This window comes from Formica exsecta, unplaced genomic scaffold, assembly GCF_003651465.1.
Source record: "Formica exsecta isolate Colony F162 unplaced genomic scaffold, ASM365146v1 scaffold462, whole genome shotgun sequence".
Taxonomy (NCBI): domain Eukaryota; kingdom Metazoa; phylum Arthropoda; class Insecta; order Hymenoptera; family Formicidae; genus Formica; species Formica exsecta.
The window spans coordinates 51,034-57,344 of record NW_021851856.1 but is presented as its reverse complement, the minus strand read 5'-3'; positions in this window follow the sequence as shown (position 1 = coordinate 57,344).

Genomic DNA, 6,311 nt, shown 5'->3' with positions numbered 1-6,311 from the left:
GCTCTTCCGTATCTTAAACCCTTAACAACCCATGGTTGCTTCGCAACACAAACAAACATAGGTTGCCAAGTGATTAGCAATTGAAGGCGCTGTTGTCGAGTTGGCATGCAACGAGACAACGGCTGCGCGCGCAATAAAGATGGCAGCAGTAAGTTATGCCGAATGGGTTATAAGCCCTATAGCGTCTTACAGCTTCGGCCATACCTGACCTAGTCATTCGTCCCGAATGATCCATTTTACAATATTATATAATAAATATTAAAGACTATGAAAACATAATTGGAATTTCAACTAAATATACATAATTAAAAAGCCTAAGCCGAATTAGGTTAAAGAATCTTTGGTACTTAATTCTAACGCCGAATATTATAATCAGAACAATATAAAGTATTTTTAACAAGAGCGCTAAAAACAAACATAATACATGACGGTATTGAACGAAGTATCTTAGGAATGTATATTAAAATTAAACGCAATATATATAATTAGTATTAATATGTACATTAGTTTGAACAAATACATAGTTACATCTCTTTTAAAGGTTCACTCCACGGTTTAATCCGATCGAAAGATAATACGGAATTGTATGGTCTGGAAGTTATATTGAATCCAGGGATATTTTGAACGACATATCTATTATTGTTTAAAATTTTAGTAATGACATATGGACCTTTATAGACAGGCTTTAATTTTTTATCTTCACCTGGTTTTAGGATTGAATCTTTGATAAGAACATAATCATCTACATTATACAAAGTAGGCTTCTTATGCATTTCATCGTAGTATTCTTTATTATAGTTCTTTATTTTATTAGAGGACTCTATAGCAAGTTCTCTTGCTATATCCCTGTTTTCAACAACGTTAAATTCGAATTTAGATATCTTATTTAGAAAATTTATTAATTCAGCATCCGGGTGCCTTTTCATTTCCACACCAAACAATAATTTCGATGGGGTAGCTTTTACCGAGGAATGGTATGTGTTATTGATTACATATTGCACAGTGTCCAAGTGAGCGTTCCAAAATTGATCATCCTCGATTATTTTTCTTAAAGAAGATTTTAGAAATCTATTTACCCTTTCAATCAAGCCATTAGCCCAAGGTGCCGCTACAGCCATCTGTCGATGAACAACATTATAGTGTTTTAAAAAGTTTGCGAATTCTTGTGAGGTGAACGCTTTTCCTCTGTCAGAAACAAGGACAGAAGGATTCCCAAAATTTTTAAAAATGACTGATAAGTTTTTGATTACTTCACGAGAGCTAGTTGACTTTGTAGCGAAAAGCCAAGTATATCTGCTAAAGGCATCTATAACCAGCAAAATATGTTTGAAACCGTCATGAGATTCCTTAATAGGACCAAAATGATCTGTATGAAAAATCTCAAACGGTTTAGAGGGGGAATCTGATATCTGGAGTTCACCTTCACGCGAATTTACAGCAGTGTTATTCAATAAACATATTATACAATTCTCTATATAATTATTGATTTTTTTTTAAGTGAAGGAAACCAATAATTCGCGGAAATTCCTTTATAAGTTTTCTCAGGGCCGCAATGCGCCATACCATCATGGTACAAACGCAAAACGTTATTAATCATAACATCCGAAATAACAAATCGAGATTTATAATTGCCTTTCCTTAAGACAAGACCATCTATGAGTTCATAATTTTCATTTTCTTCCGATTCAAGTTTTGTTGCCAAAGCTTTAAGCTTAGGATCTTTCAATTGTCTGAATTGAATTTCCTTTTCTAAAGGCATTGATTCTATAAAATGTACAATACGACTAAGAGCGTCTACATGCATCATGCGACGACCTTCCCGATGACATATCTTAAATCGATAATTTTGAAGTTTGAGAATCCAACGGGCTATACGTGGATTAATATTCGCTTTGTTTACTGCAAAGACTAAGGCATGACAATCAGTGACTATGGTAAAATCTAAACCATATAAATAAATATGGAATCTCTCAATAGATTTTACAATAGCTAGCATTTCAAGCTCAAAGCTATGATAATTAGCTTCTGCCTTATTCGTATTTTGACTATAAAAAGATACTGGACCCCAAGAACCATTTTTTTGCTTTTGAAGGAGTATTCCAGCAATGGCAGTTACACTAGCGTCAGTGTGTATTTCAGTCTCTAAATTAGAGTTATATATCTTCAAAACTGGGGAAGAAATCAATTCTTTTTTCAAAGAATTAAAAGCTTGAACACAAACGTCATCAAATTTAAATTTGACTGATTTTCTAAGTAATGAATTTAAAGGTTTGGTAATTACTGCGTTGTTTTTGATAAACTTCCTAAAATAATTAGTCAGACCCAAAAATCTTTGAAGTTCGATCGTCTTAGTAGGTTGAGGAAAATTTGACACGGCTTCCGTGTGCCGAGAACTAAGAGTAATTCCGGAAGGAGTAATAATGTATCCTAAATACTCTATGGTCGTCTTTAAGAATAAACATTTCTTAAGGTTTAAATGAAAATCATATCGTTTAAGTCTAACAAGTACTTGTCTCAAAGTGTCCAGATTTTCCTGAATTGAAGACGACGGAATAAGTATACCGTCAATATATACAATCACTTTATTTTCTCTGATTAGCGGTTGTAAAACCATTATTAATCGTTTTTGGAACTCCGCTGGAGCTTCGCAGAAACCAAAAGGTAATCGTAAATATTCAAACTGACCTTCAGGGGTAGCAAATGAGAAATATTTAGTGTGATCAGGATGAATCCTGATATGATGGAAACCATCTTTGAGATCAAGTAATGTGAAAATAGACTGATCACATAATTGTGCTAAACAATCTTCTATAATCGGAAATGGATATTTTTGCTTAATAGTTCTACTATTAAGCGGACGCAAATCAACACATAAACGCATTGAACCATTCTTCTTTCTAACGGGAACGACCCGTGCGCAATATGGAGAATTACTTTCTTTAATAATATTCCTAGATAACAAATCATCTGTTATTTCTCTAATTTGTATCTTTTCATTATACGCAAATCTTCTAGGAGAATATGCAAATATCGAATCGTCTTTTAAATTAACTTTAACAAAGTAATTGTCCTCAACTAGAGGTGTATCACAGTTTTCAACTTCTTTAAGTACAGAAATTAGTTTATTATCTACATCTTTGTCAAAATCTGTATTGATTTCCGCTAATAAATCTTCTGATTTCTCAATTATATCTGTAGAAGCAATCTCAGAAAAAAGCTTTACTCTATCACTTACATTTTCATTCGAAGGATTAATTGTAACAGTAATCCTATGATTTGTAAGAAAATCACGTCCAAGAATTAATTGAGAAGTAAATGAACTATTCTTAAGAACCAGAAAAGTCATATTTGCAATATAATTCGGCAACAAATCTAATCTAATAGGAACATTAACTGAACCGGTAATATTAATGGGAATTCTATTTAAAGCTTTGTAAGAGGAATTAACTTTTTCAATAATATTACTAGGAACATCAAATTTATCAAGAATTTCATTAGAAATAAAGGAAACAGGGCTACCTGTATCTGAAAGCCCATGAAAAGAACAAGGAATATTATTAAACTCCATAATTCTTAAAACTGTATCATCAGTAACAATTTTTCTATCACTAGGAGGGTTAACATACGCTACATCGCCTCCTGAATTTTCCTCGGGGTCGTCAACAGCAGCCACCGGTGGGGGAGAAGAACGTTGACCAGACTGCGAGAATTCAGTAACAGGCTTCTTCTTCTTAAGTTTGTAATACTCCTCCTTTGAGTGATTTTTTCCACGGCAATATGTACAGAAAAGATCCTTCTTCTTTTGATGCTCAGGACCTCCAGACAAATAATTATCTTTGGGCTTATCCTTCCTGGATAGAGATGGAGAGGATCCTTTGGAAGACGTACGGCAAATGTCTGTAACTCGTTGCATCTCTCTTAAATATTCGTCAAGAGAATTAACTTTTAGAGTGGCAGCACTTGCTCTAATTGCAATATTGGAGATCCCACTATTCAGGAATCGAATGACATCATTCAAATAATTCCATAATAAAGTCGCACAACCTTTATGATTTTTGGGAATCTTGTCAAATCCATGTTTACGAAGCTCATCCTGCAAATTCCACAAAGAAAGTTCTTCTATATCTTTTTGGGTATACATCTTGAATAACTCGTATTCTGAGACCAATATGGGTGACCACGATGTGTGTCTTCAATATGGCTGACCACGATGAGCGTACCCAATATGGCTGACCACGATGAGTGAGACCAATATGGCTGACCACGATGAACGTACCCAATATGGCCGACCACGATGAGTGAGACCAATATGGCTGACCACGATGAACGTACCCAATATGGCCGACCACGATGAGTGAGACCAATATGGCTGACCACGATGAACGTACCCAATATGGCCGACCACGATGAGTGAGACCAATATGGCTGACCACGATGAACGTACCCAATATGGCCGACCACGATGAGTGAGACCAATATGGCGGACCGGCTGATGCAATATCAACCAAAATTTTCTCTTTTTTTTTTAGAAGACAATAATGTCTTTTTTAGCACATAAATTGATGGCGTAATCACACGCGAACAACGGTGATAGTTTTAATTAACTTCTTTGAATGTATAAGAAGGTCTTAAAGCACACCACACTCTTGATTGCGTGATGGCGTAGTAACACACTCGAAGAATTCAACGATAAATGAAGCACTTCGCGGCGGTTAAAACCAGACTAGCATAAAAAGAAAAATGCCGGAAAAACCACAGAAATATCCCGCTTCTGAAGCTGTAAGGAGGTACCGAGGGGTTAATGAGATTTTAATGTGTCAGGAATGAAGGCGTGAAAGGATTTGCTAGAACTGGTTTATTAACAAGTCACGCAAAAAATGCTTATTCAATGACACTTCAGTAAGATCAGAAAATCTAAAAAACTTACAAATATATATTTTGAAACTATAAATGCGATCACACAAAATATAAATATAGAGAGAAACAGGCGAGGTTAAGATAACTGTCATGTACCTTGTTGCAACATTTAAGAATTTGTTGTACATTCTTATAGCACCCAAACACTTTCACGCAAAAAATGCTTATTCAATGACACTTCAGTAAGATCAGAAAATCTAAAAAACTTACAAATATATATTTTGAAACTATAAATGCGATCACACAAAATATAAATATAGAGAGAAACAGGCGAGGTTAAGATAACTGTCATGTACCTTGTTGCAACATTTAAGAATTTGTTGTACATTCTTATAGCACCCAAACACTTTCACGCAAAAAATGCTTATTCAATGACACTTCAGTAAGATCAGAAAATCTAAAAAACTTACAAATATATATTTTGAAACTATAAATGCGATCACACTAAATATAAATATAAAGAGAAACACGCGAGGTTAAGATAACTGTCATGTATGCAGTAGGTAATATAGGCTACACTACGGCCTACGGTTGGAAAGAAACTACAGATGTTCCGAAACACTGCATTAACCAATTATAATAAGGAAATTTTATAATTTTTTAACCTCATTGTGTGTGACCAACCACCAAAATATTATGCAGCATCTATATCGACTAATCTCTTATCGACCGCAGTCATAGAAAAAAGCACTGTTAGAATATTTTTATCAAGCGACGCGGTAGCGTCACGACGCCAAGTATATATAAAAATTCGTTCCAGCTTGTCAACGGTTTGCCTATGTACAGGGGCCGCGACGCTACCAAGTAGCTTATCCGGAGTTTTACGTCTAATAAACTTTCAATAAAAATTCCTAAGGAACCAAGCCGTTAATCAAAAATCTAACGGCCCTTTCCTATACAATGTGGATGCAAGCTTTCGATTGCGACCAGTTTGAATAAGATTAGTGCAGTCAATCCTGAGGAATGATAATCGTATACCAGAAATGCGGCATTTTATTTTTCTTCGTAAGGTTCAGACTCTCACGTACGTATGCTCGCACGCACACACGCAAAGCGATTTTGTCCCTCAAGGCGCGTTTGCAGCGCTCATGTACGATTATTCGCTTGAGTGTGCAAATACGCCTTGAGAGACAATGTGTATGTGCGTGCATACGTATATGAGACGCATCAAGCGACGCGGTAGTCGCGGTACGCGGTAGCATCGCGACGCCAAGATATAATGTTATTAAAGTTAAGGTTATATTTGAATCTGTCTGCAGAAAATATATTTGGTGCTATCGAATAAGTAGATTGAAAATTTCGAGGAAACTAATATATACAGGGTGTCCTAGACCACCCGTACACTCCTTTTCTTTCAAAAACTAAGCATTTTAGAGAAAAACGTTTTGAACAAT